Raw genomic sequence first — 21,343 nt, 5'->3', positions numbered from 1 at the left:
CTGTTATTTTTTGCGGACTCATGAATGAAGCCATGTATTTGCACTTTTTATTGTTCCATTCTGCGATGCGTATTTTAGTAGACGTCGTTTCTTGTAGGAATGCAGAAGCTATTAATAAAGCAGAATTAATGTTAAAAATTTTTGTTCAAAGAGCTCCTGAGCATTATGGTATAGAATTTCTTTCGTATAATGTCCATGGTCTTCTACACTTAGCTAATGATGTAAGAAATTTTGGTCCTTTGGATTCGTTTTCAGCTTTCCCATTTGAAAATAATATGAATTATTTTAGAAAAGTTTGTAGAAAGCCAAATCAACATTTGCAGCAAATAGCAAATAGACGTTATGAGGAAAAAGGGTTACAGGAAAAATTCGTTATTTCAATTGAAGATTTCATTCAAGTTTCAGGTTTACATAAACATGGACCTGTACCTGCAATTGATTTCCATCACTATTCTCAATATCGGAAATTACTTTGTAAACAGTTTTTTTTATCATTAAATGAAAGGGATGATACAATAATTCTCAAAGATTCTACTGTTTGCATTATTCGAAATATTATTGGTCATGATAACAAGTATTATCTTGTAGTGAAACGTTTTCATAAGATTGAAAATTTCTTTTCTACTCTAGTGCAATCTTCCGATGTAGGAATTTTTCATTGTTCCTCGCTTTCCGATGAATTAATAATAATTAACTTCGACCAAATTGCTGGAAAATGCTTTAAATTTCCGTTATGTGATATAATGAATACTGCAAATTCTGATGATTACGTTGTTGTTAAAATTTTATCTTCTTTTAATTGATATAATTAATATAATTGATATAATTAAGATAATTAATATAATTAATATAATTTGTTTTTTACTTAATATAATTATTATATAATATAATTTCTTTTAATTAATATAATTTGTTTTCTCACAGATTTTCAAGATGAATAAAAAAAATCACCGCCTTGTAGGTACTCTTAGTTCAAAAGATGGTATGCAAAATCTGATTGCCGATTTAGAAAATGCGAAAAGTACGTCATCACCTCGGATTGTATCTAGTGTTACATTGTCTCAACCTTTAATTCATTCAACACCTTATACAAAAAAACTTTTAACTGAAACAAATAAAGGAATAAAATATACAAATGCTAATACAAAAAAACTTTTAACTGAAACAAATAAAGGAATAAAATATACAAATGCTAATACAAAAAAACCTTTAACTGAAACAAATAAAGGAATAAAATATACAAATGATATTACAAAAAAACCTTTAACTGAAATGAATAAAAGAATAAAATATACAGATGATACACATGTTATTTCAAATTCTGATACATCATTACTAACTACAAAAAAGCAGTTACCACAGGTAAAAGAAATTATAAATATATTATTTAACAATAATAAATATTTAATAAAATATGTTTGTATATGTTAATAGTTGCTTTATTAATGTAATTTTGTTCATTGCAGAACTCTGTGACACTAACACCTCAATGCGAGCAAAGCGAGCAAGCAATAACTAACAGAAGTACTTTTCAACTAAAAGAATACAAATCAAAAAATCAGTGTTTTAATCAAATGTCCGTGCCGAAGAATACTGCTTCCCAAATAAAACCTTCAGAGACAAGTAACAAATCGATAATTGCAAAAAGCAGTGACTGTTCTTTGAACACAAGCAAAAGCAACGTGACTGAACATAAACATATCATAAATGTTTTTCGAGAATTATTTCAGTAAGTATAGCATACAAAAATGTGTGTGTTCGCGCGTTATGATATGCAATAATTATATAACATATAAGAGACATACGAGTACAACATAAGTATATCGCAAGCTTGATAAATGTAATAAATAATATCTTTAAATGTTTGCAAGCCAAAGACAAAGATTTTAGATAATCGCGATATGAATATTATACTTTTATTTAATAAAAAATAGTATTATGAAATTAATGATATTTTCTGAATTATTTTATTTTCTTATCTCGATTATTATTTTTATTTTACTCTGTGTGCCATCTGGTAATATAAATATACTATTTTATTGAATATAAATATAATTAAAATTTTGCACAAATTTTAGACAATACAAAAAAAACTTTTAGCTAATACATACTGAAATTTTTACAGAAAAGTAAATGAACGTTTGGATATAATCGAAAAGACAGAAAGGTATAGTTTTATGAAGAGTTGCTTTTCAAGTATGTTTAAAAAATTACGTTTTACACTATTACTTATTTATATTCTTATAGTGAGAACCATGCGATGCTATTGCGATTAACGAAAATAACAAATAGAAGGGTTCAATCGATGCCAAAATGTTTTCCTTTTAAATCTGTAGAAAATTTAATGCAGTTTGACGACGCAAGTGATGAAATCTATAACGAAGTTGTAAGTATTTTAGTTAATAATTTTTATTTCATTTACGCTAAAAATATAAATTATTTTCTGTGATAAAGCAATTGTACTATTTTATTTTAATTATTTTGTAATTTTTTAATAATAATTTTGATGCATAAGACTTTGTTCCAGAAAATTCAGAGATCACAAAAGTTGCAGATATATCAATTTTTGTTTATAATATACGATTTCACATTGCTGTCACCAGTTTGTTACCGTAAGATACCGTAAATACTGATCAATACTATCATTCGATCTGTATAGCTATGCATTCGAGTATGCATTATATCATCTTTATCAATTTTTTAGCTAAAACTAATTATTGCATGTCTACTTTATTATTCAAGTTCTCTTTGATTCTAAAATAATCTGAAGCGAAGACTGGATTTTGCCACAGTCACACTAATGTTCTATATTTCAATTTCTAATATTTACATTTTTTAATTTAAATCCCTAAGCGATTTTCGAAAAATTTATATCAATTTATTACTGTTTTATGAAAAAAACCTACTTTATTTATTACCGTAACATTCTGAAAAGAACAAAACATACATGCAAAGCAGAAACATTTGTATCGTGTACTTTTTATGTACATAGCAGTTTCAAATTTTGTACTATACTTATTTACTTTTCCTAACAGCTAGTAAATAAAAATAAATTTATGGTAATCATGATTTCTTATTAATAAAATTTGTTTATTAAATTATTTATGATTTTAAGGTGTGTCAAGAGCTTGAGCATGGTTTTTCCTTTTTCATTTTTTTCTTTTTTTTCTGTAAAATATTATGAAATTTCATGTTTGTTTATGCATACTAAATTATATTTGTTAAAAAAAAATATCTTTATATTTTTTTAAATTTTATTTTAGGTTGATTACTTCATTTATTTAGGTGGATTAAATCCTATAGATTGTGCTGCTATATATTTCAAATGTGCTTTTGAAAATGCTGAAAAAACTTCATTGGAAGTAACTTGGCATGGTACAAAAGATTTAAAAGCTTTGAAAATTACTCGCTTTGCACATGCTTGTGAAGGTAAATAAGTAATAATATGTTGTATAATTTGCAGAAAATTAAAATTTTACAATATTAACAACAAAAATGTTATGTATCTTTAGACGCCATTAGCAGCAATTCAAATTTTCCTAAGCCACGGCGTGATGAATTCGAGGATGCAATGATAAAAGCTCTAAAAAGTACAAAAGAACGTTTTCGCCGACAACAAAAACGACCAAGATGTTTAGAAAATGATGAACCCGAAGAGCCTCTTATAAGAAGAGCAAGAATCTCAAATAGAAGACAAAAGGATGGTCAGTCTATTAACTCCGACGATGCTCGGCAGGATGTACATGATGATCAAGACTGTACAAATATGTCAGATATAACCGAACAGTTAGATATAAGTGAACAGTCACCGGATTATAATCCAGCAGTTTATAATGATGATTATGATGATTAATACTTAAAAACGATATCTTTTTTCCTTTTATTTATCAAAATTATTATTTTTTTAAATATAAATGTCAGTCTATTAACTCCGACGATGCTCGGCAGGAAGTACATAATGATCAAGACTGCAGTACAAATCTGTCGGATATAAGTGAACAGTCACTGGAATATAATCCAGCAGTTTATAATGATTATACTTAAGAACGATATCTTTTCTTTTTATTTTTCAAAATTATTTTTTTATATACAAAGGTATCTTTTTTTTGCATTTCTAAAATATTATTCTAAAATATTATTTAATATATATAATATTAGATATAAATGGAATATTTTTTTATATAATATTTAAAATTTATCTATGTTAATTAATTTTACGTACAAATTTAATACAAATTATACGTATAATATATTATACTTCGTCAAGCAGACTTTGTTAAGTCCAAAAACATTCGTCACATCAAAAAAACATCAAGCTTTATTATTATAATAACAAATAAAAATATTTTTTATAAAATTATTATAATGTGTTTTTATTTACAACATTGTTTTGTAAAAAGAATTTAAAGAAATATATAAAATATTAAGTACACATTTTTATTCGCAAAAATTTATATGTATGCACGATGCCGACATTCTGATATGCAAAATGCTGGCATGCTGCCTGCATTGCCCGTTAAGCGCAATGTGCCGTCACTGTGCTCGTCAGGTGCGGCAGTATCTGGACATCACATGACAGCATGCCATTGCACGCGTGCGTGCATTATGCGGCCATCGTGCCAACATTTGGTTATCTGGGTAATATTAGATATAAATGGAATATTTTTTATTTTTTAAAATTTATCTATGTTAATTAATTTTACGTACAAATTTAATACAAATTATATACGATACTTCGTCAAGCAGATTTTGTTAAGTCCAAAAACATTCGTCATATTAAAAAAACATCAAGTTTTATTATTATAACAAATAAAAATATTTTTTCTAAAATTATTATAATGTGTTTTTATTTACAACATTGTTTTGTAAAAAAAATTTAAAGAAATATATAAAATATTAAGTACAAATTTTTATTCGCAAAAATTTATATGTATGCACGATGCCGACATTCTGACCTGCAAAATGCTAGCATGCTGCCTGCATTATTGCCCGTTAAGCGCAATGTGCCGTCACTGTGCTCGTCAGGTGCGGTAGTATCTGGACATCACATGACAGCATGCCATTGCACGCGTGCGTGCATTATGCGGCCACCGTGCCAACATTTGGTTATCTGGGTAAATTAGGTATTATCAACCCAGCGAGTAAATCCATTCGAGTCGATATATCGATATTGGGATCTGACATTCGTCGCCATGACATCTGGTGTTCGAAAGTGAAAGCACTGCATGGTACGGATCTCGTGGCATTGTACAGGCTTGACGTGCGGTCGTACTGGCTTTGCGTTACTGGCTTTGTATTTTTATTAATATGGAATTTTCTCCGCGTTGTAAATCTACAAGCAGAATTAAGTGTTCAGTTCGCGGTTGTAAAAGTAAGGTTGATCGTAATTTAAATGTTCGATTTTATTTCTCGAAAATTTAATTTGGCAGTTGGATTTTTGATAATTTCACATAATGAGTAATAGCAAGTAGTTTATTAAAATGTTAAACACATATATCATCTTATATCAACTTTTAAAATAAACTTTATCACATTAACATGTTAACATTAATATAAATATATATATACTCATTCTTTTAACTTTTTCTATATCTTATAATTTTATATCTAATGACTTCCTATATCTAATGACTTTCTATATATCTTATAACTTTTAACCCTTTTCTATTTCTGAAAACTTTTGTATATAATCTTTTATATAATCTTGTAATCATTTCTATATTTTATAATTTAATTTTAACTCTTTTATAATCCTATGACTCAATGTTTTCACTAGCATCTTTTATTGAACTTTCAGTTCTTAAACAGATTTCATGCAACATAATGCTACAGTATACTTTTTTTAATTTTGAAAACTTTTGTATATAATCTTTTATATAATTTTGTAATCATTTCTATATTTTATAACTTTTAACTCTTTTATAATCCTATGACTCAATGTTTTCACTAGCATCTTTTATTGAACTTTCAGTTCTTAAGGACGTTCTCCGGTCCTTATACTAGAGAAAATCGATTTTCTTAGGATTTTCTTGAAACTGTGAATATACGTTATTTTAGGTGTGCTTTATGCGTGGTATAAATTTCAGTACCTCTTCCGGTATAAAAAATAAAGATACTGAGCCTCAAAGTTTCAACTTTTACTAATGAAAAGGTTTTCCAGGCCAAACGGTAAGAGATACGAGGTTGGCCAAGAGGACCAAAGTTGCTCCTCTCGTCGAGTTCTATAAGAAAAAAATGCCAAAACTAAAAAAAATTAAAATTAAATTTTTTTTTTGAAACTTTGAGGCTCAGTATCTTTATTTTTTATACCGGAAGAGGTACTGAAATTTATACCACGCATAAAGCACACCTAAATTAACGTATATTCACAGTTTCAAGAAAATCCTAAGAAAATCGATTTTCTCTAGTATAAGGACCGGAGAACGTCCTTAAACAGATTTCATGCAACATAATGCCATAGTATACTTTTTTAAATTCTTTTAACATTGTGTAAGACTATAAGTGTTTTTCTTTCAAATAAATTTTTTTAGGGGGGGGGGAAGTTTAATAAAAGATAAAGAAAATATTTATTTGAAAGAAAAACATCGATATTATGGACAGGTGCAATTAAGAATGGCAGTGCTCAATTTAAAGTCAACTTCGTTTGTGATATATTCTACTTTTGATAAAAATTTATTTATTCTAAGGGTGAATCGAAATGAAATATTTCTTACCACAATGTTAAAAGAATTAAAAAAAGTATACTATGGCATTATGTTGCATGAAATCTGTTTAAGAACTAAAAGTTCAATAAAAGATGCTAGTGAAAACATTGAGTCATAGGATTATAAAAGAGTTAAAATTAAATTATAAAATATAGAAATGATTACAAGATTATATAAAAGATTATATACAAAAGTTTTCAGAAATAGAAAAGGATTAAAAGTTATAAGATATAGAAAGTCATTAGATATAGGAAGTCATTAGATATAGGATTATAAGATATAGAAAAAGTTAAAAGAATGAGTATATATATATATATATATATATATATATATATTTATTTATTTATTTATTTTTACTAATTACCAATTTGCAAAAAAAATTATTTTATTTTTGCCTAAATACTAATTTTCACGTAACTATAGAAATTTTTCTGTAACGAATTACTAATCTTTTAAGTAATGGGTAATTCACTTTAGCCTAATATTAATTTTTATATAATTAGTAATTTTTGTGACTAATTACTAATTTGCTAATTCAATAAAAATTTAATTTGTTGTTATTGCTAATTTGTGAATAATTAACAAATAAAAAATGGAAATTTTTTGCCGATCCCTGCTTATCACTACAAAATGCATGATATCAGTACAAAATTACCTTTTTCAAAAAAAGGTAGAAAAAAGCGCCAAGTACACGCGCAATGTATGTTGTAAATCCAAAAATCCTAAATAGTAGTAGCTTCATTTCTCCCTGACAAAATAATTCACAAAATTGCGTTACCTAACTCAACCCAAGTGATATGTATTTCAAAAAAAGATGTGAAATCTTTAAATTGCGCCAATTGCAAACAGAATATATATATATATATATATATATATATATATATTGCTTTGAAAAATAATTGTTGCGCAACTGCTTTTAAAAAATAAAACTCAAGTGGTACGTATCTTTGTATTCCCATTCAAGGGTCTTCTCATTTCAACCCAAGCTTTAATTCTTTTTAACAAAATTGTAATATTACAAAGAATCATTTTAATCACAAAGAATCATAAAGAGATAATAGTACAAAATAAAAATATTTAATTAAAATAAAATAAATAAATTTTTTTTGTAAAAAAACTTGGCGCTGCTTTTTTACTCCCGCTGCATACTTCCTCAAATTATGTTTATTGCTTTTTTATTCAATTAAAAATTTTGTGCTTTATTAAATTTAATCAAAATTTTAGTACTTTATTAAATTTCAAGGTCTAGCAGCGCCAAGTTTTTTACAAGAAAAATTTATTTATTTTATTTTAATTAAATATTTTTATTTTGTACTGTTATCTCTTTATGATTCTTTGTGATTAAAATGATTCTTTGTAATATTATAATTTTGTTAAAAAGAATTAAAGCTTAGGTTGGAATGAGAAGACCCTTGAATGGGAATACAAAGATACGTACCACTTGAGTTTTATTTTTTAAAAGCAGTTGCACAACAATTATTTTTCAAAGCAATATATATATATATATAGGTATATATATATTCTCTTTGCAATTGGCGCAATTTAATATTCCATTCGCTAAGGATGATCCAAAAAAAGGATGTGTGGTGGAGGCCAATTTTGTTTAAAATAATAAAATTTAATTAATAGTAAATAAAATGTAATAAAATTAATAAGATTGTTATGTTATACTGGTGTTATATTAGTTCATATTAAAACATGCGAGTAGAGCATAGCAACGACAAGAGAAAAACGATATTTGTAACAAGAGCGTGCTTTTCTCTAACAACTGTAACGATTGAATTTCTTGCATTAAAACAGTCTTGAGTTATCCTTGATATTGTGTACAATTCCTGATTGCGCAAACATAACATTTTGGCGACGAGGATGGGATCGGCGTGATACAATTCCGTCATTAAAATTACGGAATCGCCGAATAATTCAACGCTCGTTAAGTCACGGAATCGCCGAATAATTCAACGCTCGTTACTCTGCCATTTTCTTACTTTCACGAGTGAGTGCTACGAGAATCAGAACCATGGCGGTGGAACCTACCTTTGGTGTTGTGCCGAGTACATTCAATATTGAACAATTCGATCCGACCGCATCATCGTGGAGCCGTTGGTTACAACGCTTCGAAGGCGCTTTAAGTGTCTTTAAAGTAGCCGAAGGAAGCAAAGTTGCGTATTTTCTACACTATATCGGGGCATCGTCCTTCGATATGCTCTGTAATCGTCTGGATCCAGCCAACCCTTACGAACAAGGCTATGCCGAGCTCACCGCATTGCTCCAGGAATTTTATGAGCCGGCACCTCTTGAGATTGTGGAAAACTTCCGTTTCCACCAAAGAAGACAGGAAGACGGTGAAACTATCCAGCAATTCATTGCAGCTTTACACAAATTAAGTATAAACTGCAAGATGGGCACGTACTTAAAAACTGCGTTGAGAAATCAGTTAGTGTTCGGCGTCGCTAACAAACGGATCCAGTCAAGACTTCTTGAGGTTAAGGACCTTACTTTCGACAAAGCGTGTCAAATTGCTCAAACCATGGAACTATCCGAGAAGGGTGGCGTTCAACTCCAATCAAAGAAACCCCCGGAGGAGTGTCTGCAGATAGAAAAGAAAAAGGATAACAAGCTCAAGAGCCATCCGGGGAAGAAGAAGCAAAACTTCAAGACGGATAAGCGAAAACCGTTTACTAAAAATAATTCTTTGTACAAAAATGCGAACAACTATAATATTATTTGTTACAGATGCGGCGATCAGCACCTTGCGTCAAAGTGCTCGTTGAATAAAGATATTACCTGCTATTCTTGCGGCAAGAAGGGTCACCTCAGTAAAGTGTGTTTCTCCAATAACAACAAAGAAAATGTTTTTGCTATTGAGGACGTCTGCACAATTGAACACTTTGACAGACGCGGCAAGTTTGAAGTTACTTTATTGGTTAATAGAAAACTAATTACCTTTGAGGTGGACAGTGGAGCCGCCGTAACTATTGTGAGTCATAAACTTGTCAATACTTTGTTTCCAAACTCGTTCATCCATACTTCGAATTTGAGATTAGTTACTTTCTGCCGAACTGAAATGCGTACTCGCGGTTATATGTCTGTAACGGTGACGTATCACGGAAAAAGTTTCAAATTAAATATGTACATTGTAAATATTGATAGGCCTCCGATTTTAGGCCGAGAATGGATTCGCGAATTTCTGCAAAATAGTATCAATCTATTAAAACCATTAGATTTACTTTACGTTTCTACATCAAATATATCTTCTAAGTTTAATAAACTTAAAGAAACTTACTAATAGATCAACTACTAATAGATCAACATCCGTTGCCTACAGTAGATGAATTGTTTGTTTCGTTAGCAGGGGGGATTAAGTTTTCTAAAATCGATTTGAAAAACGCGTATCTTCAATTAAGAGTACATCCTGAGCACCAACACTTACTTACTATTAACACCCATATGGGACTTTTCAAATGTACTCGTCTTCTATACGGAGTTGCTTCTGCGTCTAGTATTTGGCAAAGAGAAATTGAGAAGATTCTAAACGGTATACAAGGTGTAACTGCTTTCCTTGACGATATTAAAATTTCAGGCTCTATGGAAAAAGAGCATTACGACAGATTAAAAGAAGTCTTAAATAGATTATCAAAATATAACTTACGCATTAATTGGGATGAAAGTAAATTCTTCAAAGATAGCATACATTACTGCGGTTACGTAATTGATAAAGGAATTCATAAGCAACCTAAAGAACTGGAAGCTATCGATAAACTCCCACGACCTAGTAATATTACAGAATTACGTGCTTTCTTAGGAATGATTAACTACTACGGTCGGTTCATACGCAATTTAAGCGCAATCTTACACCCTTTAAATTCTCTATTGCAAAAGAATACTGTATTTTCGTGGGGTCCAGCTCAAGAGAAAGCTTTTAACTTAGCTAAAAAGGAATTTAAAAGCGGGAACTATTTGGTGCATTTCGATCCGAGGTTGCCGCTTATTCTAGCTACGGATGCCAGTTCATATGGCGTAGGAGCGGTGTTATCACACCGATATTCTGACGGATCCGAAAAAGTTATTTTGTACGCGTCACAAACTTTATCTGATACTCAAAAAAAGTATTCACAGATCGATAAAGAAGCATATGCTATAATCTTCGGTATTAAAAAGTTCTATCAATACTTGTACGCAAATGAATTTACCTTAATAACGGACCATAGGCCGTTAGTGCAAATTTTCAATCCTATGAAAAGTCTACCAATCTGCAGTGCATTACGTATGCAACATTATGCTTTATTTCTCAGAGCCTTTAGATATAAAATTGAATATAGGCAAACTAAATCCCACAGTAATGCATCGGCATCTACTTTCATCGGGTCTATCTAGACTACCCATATCAGAAAAATCAAATCATGGTTTTGATATTGCGGATGCTTTCGAAATAGACGTGATTGAGAATTTACCAATTACTTTTTCGAATCTAGTCAAAGAAACTGATAATGATTCTGAATTACTTAGGATTAAAAATTCGATTCTTTCAGGTAAATTGCTGCCTAAAGCAAATAGGTTTAATATTGAACAACACGAATTTAATTTACAAAGCGGAGTGTTAATGCGTGGACATAGAGTTGTAATTCCAAAAAAGTTACGCCCGGAAATACTTAAAGAGTTACATGAGGGTCATTTCGGTGTAGTTAAGATGAAAAACTTAGCTAGAAATTACGTTTGGTGGCCAGGAATCGATGGAGATTTAGAGTCACTTTCTAATAACTGCAAAAATTGCAATTCTGTTCGAAATAATCCAAAGTTAGTAGAAAAGCATTTTTGGGAACCAGCAGACTTCCCTTTTCAAAGAGTTCATGCGGACTTTGCAGGTCCATTTTTAGGTCACTACTTTTTCATTTTAATCGACGCTTTTTGAAAATGGCCTGAAGTACATGTAATGCAAAATATTACTGCCAAATCAATTATTCAAATATGTAGGAAAATCTTTGCTACGTTCGGAATTCCACAGTACTTAGTTACTGACAATGGTCGTACGTTCATTTCAACTGAATTTCAAAAGTTCTTAAAACTAAATAACATTGAATTAAAACTTACAGCACCTTACAATCCCGCTACAAATGGGCAAGCTGAGAGACTTATACAAACAATGAAAAATGCTTTGTTACGTATGAATACAAATAAGGAATCAGTACAATTAAATTTACAAAAATTTCTTCTAAACTACAGAAGATCTCCACATGTTATTACTAAAAAATCGCCGTCGGAATTAGTCTTTAGCCGACAAATTCGTTCACGTTTATATTTCTTAAAACCCGTTAAACAAAGACATTACAATGTTAATAGCGATAAAATAGTTCTAAGCTTAGATATAGGACAAAGAGTCGTAGGGACTACTTAAGTACAAAAAAGTGGCGTTTCGGAAAAGTTAAGAAGAAGTTAGGAAAACTACATTACTTAATACTTTTGGATGGTGAACGACTTTGGAGACGTCACATAAATCAGATTAGAAAAATTGGAGAATCTACACCTAGAGACGAACAAGATCATTTAGATTTTGGTCCTCCACCATTGGAGGAGGAGAGAGATAGAGTAGAGAGAGAGAGTAGAGAGAGTACCTACACGAGAACCGACTCCAATACAGGAGAGAGAGAGAGTAGAGAGAGTACCTACACGAGAACCGACTCCAACACAGGAGCGAGAAGAAGCTCCAATGCAAGAGCAAGTAAATGAGAACTTTGACTCTTCAGATCACTCTTTTTACGAGGATGCCCCTGAAGAGCCGCAAGAACAGGTTGAACAGGTCATACGTAGATCGGATCGATCACGTAAAAGGCCGAATTATCTAAACGATTATTTTTTGCCTTAAAAGTATTATTTGCTGTTCATTGCATTGCGAAATTCTTATTGTATATTACGCGTTTATATTTTAAGAACATTACAACTTGTACATTACCTTCTTAGGGGGGGGAAGTGTTATGTTATACTGGTGTTATATTAGTTCATATTAAAACATGCGAGTAGAGCATAGCAACGACAAGAGAAAAACGATATTTGTAACAAAAGCGTGCTTTTCTCTAACAACTGTAACGATTGAATTTCTTGCATTAAAACAGTCTTGAGTTATCCTTGATATCGTGTACAATTCCTGATTGCGCATACACAACAAAGATGTTTTTAGCCGGTGCAAGCCCGGCATAACCCTAGGGACTGGCCACCTAGGGTATGCATTAGGCATTTTCCTCCTCCAACGAGAAACAAAAAAATGGCCCAATATCTCAAAATTTGCGGAAATTAGAAAACATACAGGCATTTATAATGTGGAAAAATTGAAACTTCTTTAAAATAAAAAACAATGTATAAATTTTTATCAAAATGAGAGTAAATAAAAGGGTTGTACTACCTGACTTGAGTGCCAAAATGCAACGCGATACAGAATTAGAAAAAATAATTGAAAAAATAAAAGTGAGCAAAAAATGGCGGGTCAGCGGAGAGTACATTCCCGTAATGCGCGGGAAAAATAAATATTATCTCTATATATACATAAATTTAAGAGAGGAAAATATAATTTAAAGTGGAAAATAAACAGGCACAGTAACAACTGTGCCGCAAACACGTAGAACTACGTCTACTGCACAGTATGGGCACAGCAACAACTGTGCCGCAAGCAACACGTAGAACTACGTCAACTGTCACTGATGATGATTGACGTGATCAAGGAAGGCTAAGGCCCACACCGGGCTGTAGCGCCGAGTTCATCATCAGTGACAGTTGACGTAGTTCTACGTGTTGCTTGCGACACAGTTGTTACTGTGCCCATTTTTTGTTTTTTGTTTTTGTTTGTTTTTTTGTTTGTTTTTGTTTGTTTTTTGTTTCTTTTGTTTGTTTGTTTTTGTTTGTTTTTTAAGCAACAAGCACTTTATGATGTTTTTAATTGCAGGTTTGTTCTCGTTATAGCCGACTCAAAGTTAACATATCAATCATTATCTAAAAACCAATTTTTTGAAACTTCAAAAATTGTTATATTTTTTAATTTTCGTCTACATTGATTTTACTTACGTTGCAAAGGGGGACTAAAGACAGAGACTCTCTCTCTCTCTCTCTCTCTCTCTCTCTCTCTCTCTCTCTCTCTCTCTCTCTCTCTCTCTCTCTCTCTCTCTCTCTCTCTCTCTCTCTCTCTCTCTCTCTCTCTCTCCCCCTCTCTCTCTCTCTCTCTCTCTCTCTCTCTCTCTCTACACGTGCTATCTAAGTGACTGCTGACTCTGCGACATTCCTTGTGATCTATGCGCAACTCTCTGATCGCGGATCGTTACTACGGAACTCTACTTCTTTTAAGTGATTAAGCGATTGTACATAACACATGCAGCGTACGTGTGTCAAGTGTACTAAACAGATTGCTGGTAAATCTGTTTCATGTGCTGAGTGTCATAGAGCATTTCATCCGGGTTGTGTCAAAGCTTACGTTGGAACGAAGTCTGCTAGTGCTTGTTGTAAATTACTAAATATGCCGGGTACTCCGAGAGAGGATCGCCGCGTACTTTCTTCAGATCATTGTAATATAGTATCTAACATCGTTGATGTCTCACTTGGCGGTGCACGTATGCATTCCACTACGCATGACACTATACATGACTCTACCAATGATCTTTTGCGTGGATTGATTGAGCAGATGAAAAAATCTGATGCGAACCTTTCCGCTTTTATTGACAGTCAGCGACGTACGAACAAAGAAATAAACGATAAACTTAGTCACTTAAATCGTCTTGCTGACACTGTCGCTCAGAATAGTCAGCGCCTAGCTAAATTGGAGCAAGATAATGCGATACTTATTCGCGAAATCCAAGACTTGAAATCTGCTCAGTCATTGCAGGGATCCCATAGTGGAAATGAGTTGATCATTTCAGGTTTACCTTCGACGTTGTCCGTTGCTCCATCTGAGCTTGCCAAAAATGTGCTAGAGGCATTGGACGTTCCGAACTTGTCATGCCATATTCTCAGCGCTAGAGCTGTCAAGAAAGCACTGTCAGCGACTTCCACAGTTGCTGCATCTTCTAGCTCGATCATTGTCACCTTGGCCTCGAGTGCCGTTCGCGATATTGTTATTTCTAAAAAGCGGGCAAAGGGTGTACTCAAAAGGAAAGACGTATGCGGTGGTAACTCAGATCGTCACATTTACGTCAATGAATTGTTATCCAAGAGCACTTATGACATATTACAACGGGCTAAGAGTATTGCTAAGGAGAGGTCGTATAAGTATGTCTGGGTAAGGAACGGCCAGATATGCGTTAAATATTCCGATGGTGAACCTGTTATCCATATTGATTCCGACACTGATCTTGCTAAGCTTGTCTATCGTTCGGCATAATGCATCATGTAAATTTTCTTATCCGTATCGCTCAATTTAACGCTAACTTACTTTATGGACATATCGACTTGCTTGCACATGGAATTGAATAACATCAGTTTTGGCATAGGGCTTCTAATGCTTTCTTACCTTATTATTAGTTTGTAGATTGCTATGCGTTTTAGTTCTTAATTTTATATTCACTATTTAGTTCGCTTAGTATTACTTGCTTCTCATATTTTATTTTCATTGTAAGTTGCGTTAGTTCTTAGTTTTTATAGTGTACATTATTGAAATTGGTTATATTTTATTGCGTCATACTCTACATCCTATCAATTGTTTTTATGCTGGATCATTGGTTGCTCGTCTTATGAGAGAGAGCATGCACATGCTTTGTATTTACAGTACTGTACTTTTCTATCAAACTCACATCAACTTCTGTCTTTTATATTTCGCTCTTGTTTACATTATATGTATCTTTGTATTATTTATCATTTGCCTAAAGTCTTTAGACTATGGCATAATAAATATCAATCAATCAATCAATCAATCAATCAATCAATCTCTCTCTCTCTCTCTCTCTCTCTCTCTCTCTCTCTCCCTCTCTCTCTCTCCTCTCCTCTCTCTCTCTCTCTCTCTCTCTCTCCTCTCCTCTCCTCTCTCTCTCTCCTCTCCTCTCTCTCTCTCTCCTCTCTCTCTCTCTCTCTCTCTCTTTCATTTTATCATAAATGGGACTTCTTAAGCTTTAAAATGAGATGTCAATTATTACTGTATGATTATTAGTTTCGAAGATCTAAACGTTCAAAGTGTGACATGTTTTCGTTGCATCTACAAGAAATTTAGCTAAACTTTCTAACGCTACTATATATAAACGGTAAGAAATAGAGAGTTCGGACTTGTTTTATCATAAATGGGACTTCTTAAGCTTTAAATTGAGATGTCAATGATTACTCTACGATTATTAGTTTCGAAGATATAAACGTTCAAAGTGTGACATGTTTTCGTTGCATCTACAAGAAATTTAGCTAAACTTTCAAACGCTACTATATCTAAACGGTAAGAAATAGAGAGTTCGGACTTGTTTTATCATAAATGGGACTTCTTAAGCTTTAAAATGAGATGTCAATGATTACTCTACGATTATTAGTTTCGAAGATATAAACGTTCAAAGTGTGACATGTTTTCGTTGCATCGTCGCGTTCCATTGTTTCATCCGTGGGTACCCCCCCTACCGCGGAGAAAGACGTAGTTCTACGTCAAAAAATTGTTTGCGAAGAAAAAAGTAAGAACAAAGAGGGTTTAGGAAAGGGATCTAGACTAAAAAAAAAAGAAAAGCCCTTAGAAAAATTTACTTAAAAAAACTTAAAATAAACTAGAAAGTTTACCAAAGAAATTACTATTGATAAACTAGAAGTGATTTCGAACCAAACTTTAAGTATTTCTATAATATACTTTAAAGGTTACTTTAAGTTAACTCATGCAATTACTATTAATCACCCAAAAAAAAATATTCTGTCATTTAGTGGCTCCCGCTTGATTTTAGAGGATTTTCCTCTGAAATACGGTCTCAAGAAGATATTTTAAAATCTAGAGGAATATCCTCTAACCATGAGACACTAGACTTAAGATTGCAGTCCTCTTAATACTAGAGGACACTGATTTCCGATATTCACCCGGAATAAAAAAAATTATTTATTTCGAAATTTTATTACTATTTTATAACTAAATTTGTTTCTTAAGATGCAGTCTATGATTATAAATATTTTCTCGTATTTGAAAAACACACTTACCTTGGTGGGATTCGAACTCGGGACCTCTGGATCGTGAGCCAACTGCCTTACGTGGTAGACTACTTCTTAATTTGATGTAAGTGTTATATATAGTCTACATATGTCATAACCAGCGCAAATATATAATTTTCCAAAAATCATCTTAAGAAACAAATTCAGTTTAAAAAGAGTAATAAAATTTTGAATTGGATATACTATATGATATAATATTTCTTAATGTCTCGTGTGGTGCAAGTGTGGTGAAAAAGGGAACTTGTCTTTTTAAGTATACTGTTGAAACAACACGCATAAGTTAAAATCAGCTTTAAGTATTACCTTTATAAAAAGTAAATTTAAAGTATATTTATAAGTATTACGTTTGTTAAAAGTAAATTTAAAGTATATTTGCGACTTGCTTATAAAGTTTTTATTGAGGTTAATAACTTAAAGAAAACTTTACGCTCGGCTGTCAGTATACTATTAGTCTACTATTATACTATTAGTATACTATTATTACGGCTAGTATACTTTATAATACTTTAAAATACTTTAAGTAACTTTAAAAAACTTTAAGTAAATTTTCCTAAGGGAGGTTTTGGGTCCGCGCAAAGCGCGGGCGAAAAACCTAGTATGACATAAATTATATGTGTGTAAATAAGTAAATTATATATATGTATATGTTTACGGGCAAAGTCCGGATGGTGTGCAGTGTCGGCATTGCCCGGGCAATGTCAGCATTGCACAACGCGACTGGGCAAAGTAGTTTATTAGCGGACATTGCCCGGTTTGATGTGGGCAAAGTTAACACTGCCCATCCAGCGATGGCAATGTCAGCAACGATTATCACATTGCGGACTTTGCTCGGTTCCAAGTGGGCAATGTCGACAATGCTAAATCTCCGTGGGCTAAGCTGCGCTAAATGTCCGTCTATTTAGCGCAGCTTAGTCCATGGAGATTTAGCATTGTCGACATTGCCCACGGAGTACGTAGTGGTCTAGGTTTCTCAATTTTTGGGACAGATATTTATGTAATAAAATTATTAGGTGCAAATTTAACAGTATTTATTAGAATATAGATCATGATACATGATAGTACATCATCCCGCGCTCACGCCAGTGTCGCCAACTGATCCGCGGGGATTTATTAATTTGTCTATCATAAATTATATTAATATTATTGCATCCCTACTTGTCAATATATCCTATATAATATATCAAAGGGTAATTGTATAGATGGGGGGATCACCTTGGATGACCTTGATATTTTAGTATGTTGTCAAGGTCATCCTGAGTGACCTTCAGAAGGTTTCAGCCCGCGCTCGTTATTCGTTAAAAAGTTATTAACAAAAAAAGTTTGGAAAATGTAGCAGCTATTTTGAGTATTGAAAGGCATAAATGACTAATATATATGTCGAAATAGTTCACGCATACACTTTTTTTTGTTTGGGCATCCAAACCACACGCGGAGGGGGTGCTAAGATCCGAATGGCAAACGGACAGATAGCCCCGATTTATAGGGAAGCTTCGCTCCCTATCCATCTGGGGGACAGGAGTCGGAAAATTTCGGTAGGGATATTGCCAGACTTGGCCGTGCCGTGTATAGTGGGGATGAACTTCCTGACAAAGTTTGGTATCGCGTTGGACTTCGGAAAAGGGGAGTGGTATTTCGCGGATAGACCTCGCGCCCGTTACCAGTTTAATTCCAAGAAAACGGATTCCGCGGAGACGGATTCTCGCGTTTGTGGACTCGCGGAGTTAACGAAAGACCAGAAAAAACACCTCAAAAATTTTTTACGGAATATAGTCAAGCCATCGGAAAATCCCGGCCTAACCGACCTGACGGAACACAAAATTGAGGTGGGGGACAATCCTCCATTGAAACAGCGTTGTTACTTAGTCTCACCAAAGGTTCAGGAAGCGATCCGCGCGGAGGTAGATAAAATGTTAGCCGCCGGTATAATTGAACCGTCCTCCAGCCAGTGGTCGAACCCAATCGTGATGGTAAAGAAGTCAAATGGCAAATACCGATTCTGTCTAGACTTCCGCGGAGTAAACAAAATGTCAAAAAAAGACGCGTATCCGATACCACCGATGGAGGGGATACTAAATAAGTTGCGTTCGGCCAAGTATATATCCACAATCGATCTCAGCCAGGCTTATTTTCAAATCCCGCTAAGTAAAGACAGTAGGGAGATTACCGCGTTCAGCGTTCCGGGGAAAGGCTTGTATCATTTCGTTCGAATGCCATATGGATTGACGGGTGCCCCCGCTACGTTCCAACGACTGTTGGACAGCTTGATAGGCCCAGAAATGGAGCCCTTTGTTTTTGCATATTTGGACGACATTATTATCGCGACAGAGACCTTTGAGGAACACCTCGAATGGCTAAAGCGAGTGATGGAGAAAATTTCCGCGGCGGGGTTGACGATAAACATGGAAAAGTGTGAATTTTGTCGGTCGCAAGTCCGATACTTGGGCTTCGTCGTGGAGGAGGGGGGCCTAGCGGTCGATCCGGAGAAAACGCGCCCCATAATGGAGTACCCGGCACCGCGAACTCTCAAGCAATTACGTAGATTCCTCGGGATGTCTTCCTGGTATAGGAAATTTATACCGCGCTTCGCGACGTTGAGTGAGCCCTTGACCCGCCTTTTGAGGAAAGGCAGGCGCTGGGAGTGGGGGGATGAACAGGTTCATGCCTTCAACAGTATTAGGGACAGTTTGATGGCGGCCCCCGTCCTAGCGTGCCCAGATTTTGAGGAGCCGTTTGTGTTACAGACCGACGCGAGTTCGGTCGGGTTGGGGGCGGTCCTAACACAAAAGCTAGAAGGCGAGGAGCGCGTAATAGCCTATGCCAGTCGCGTGTTATCGGACCCCGAAAAGCGGTACTCGGTGACGGAGCTAGAATGTTTGGCAGTGGTGTGGGCCATTCAGAAGTTTAGGCCTTACTTAGAAGGCTATAAATTCACGGTGATTACGGATCACAGTAGTTTGCGGTGGCTCCACAATCTAAAGAATCCCACGGGTCGTTTGGCCCGCTGGGCGTTGGAATTGTTGGAGTACGATTACACCGTAGAGTACCGAAAAGGGGCCCTACACCACGTGCCGGATGCTTTATCGAGAATGTATGAGAGCGTGGAGGGTCTCGTGAATGCCGCGGTCGAGATCGAGGAATGTGAGGGTACGAGCGACGAGTGGTACAGAAAGCGGTATAGGGAGGTAGCGACAGATCCGAAACGATATGCCCACTGGAAGATCGTTGATAAACAGCTGTATTTTTTGCGACCGCGACCGGTTATCTCGGATATAGTGGAGGATTTGGACCGGTGGAAGTTAGTGTTGCCGAAAGAATTACGTGCAGAGGCACTTCGCGAATCCCACGACGCTCCTCAGGCCGGCCATTTGGGGGTCGAGAAGACATACCAGCGTCTCGCTGTGTCTTATTATTGGCCGAACATGTTCCGGGAGGTTACCCGGTATATTCGCACGTGCGACACATGTCAGAGGACTAAAGTCGAGCAGGCTGGTCCAGCGGGTTGGATGGGTCGGCGTGTAGTTGAGGGGCCGTGGACCGCGATTGCCGCAGACATAGTGGGGCCATTACCGCGCAGTAAAGCCGGATACAGTTATCTCCTGGTGATCCAGGATTTATTTACTAAGTGGATAGAGTTAAAGCCATTACGAGCGGCCACGGGTCCGAAGATCCGAGAGGCCTTGGAGGACCTTGTCGTGACGCGGTGGGGGACACCAAAGATTCTTTTCACCGATAACGGGACGGAGTTTGTTAATCGCGTGATCAAGGGCTTTGCCGAGGAAAACGGTATCACACACACCACCGTACCGCCGTACCATCCGCAGGCCAACCCCGTGGAGAGAGTTAATCGGACGGTAAAGACCATGATCGTGTCGTTTATCGAGAGGGAACACCGGGAGTGGGATAAACACCTCCCGAGTTTTCGTTTCGCTTACAATACCGCGTCGCATTCGTCCCTAGGAACGTCCCCAGCGTTCGTGAATCTCGGGCGCGAATTGATACCGCCGAACTCGTTGCGTGACCGTGGGGAAGAGGTGGATCAGGTTGAACCGCGAGACCCTGCGGCGTGGACACAGCGCATGACCGAGTTGCGGGCCATCCGGGAGTGGGTGTCGGAAAATATGGACCTCGCGAACCAGAAGCAGGGCGCGAATTACAATTTGCGGAGACGACCGCGACGATTCCGAGTAGGGGACTTGGTCTTGAGGCGGCAGCACGTGCTGTCGTCAGCCGCGCAGAATATTGCAGGAAAGTTGGCACCCAAGTTCCAGGGGCCGTTGCGGGTGAAACGGGTGATCTCTCCGGTTGTGTATGAGTTGGCACAGCTGGACGGACCGACCGTTGGAAAAGTACATGTGAAGGATGTGAAGCCATACTACCCTCCTGTCCCTGACCCGTAGGAATTACCGCGAGATACGAGGAGCAGTACCGCGGCGCAGTAAGAATGGCCCATCGATTTATGCGTAGGGTGTGGTTCGCCTTTTGGGTGGACCACTTGGACGCGT

The 21,343-nt window shown here is 35.1% G+C and overlaps 1 long non-coding RNA gene across 1 annotated transcript; it reads left to right on the top strand.

The window, feature by feature from the left end:
* Positions 1 to 1,189: 1,189 nt before the first annotated feature.
* Positions 1,190 to 2,417, top strand: LOC139785179 (uncharacterized). Its single transcript, XR_011721849.1, has 4 exons — positions 1,190 to 1,362; positions 1,467 to 1,729; positions 2,126 to 2,167; positions 2,248 to 2,417. It is a non-coding gene; the product is annotated as an uncharacterized lncRNA (long non-coding RNA).
* Positions 2,418 to 21,343: the final 18,926 nt, after the last annotated feature.

The sequence above is a fragment of the Temnothorax nylanderi genome, unplaced genomic scaffold (genome assembly GCF_030848795.1).
Source record: "Temnothorax nylanderi isolate EJ_2023f unplaced genomic scaffold, tnyl_v1.0 TNYL_tig0749_pilon, whole genome shotgun sequence".
NCBI classification, from domain to species: Eukaryota; Metazoa; Arthropoda; class Insecta; order Hymenoptera; family Formicidae; genus Temnothorax; species Temnothorax nylanderi.
This window is presented reverse-complemented; position numbering and strand designations above follow the sequence as displayed.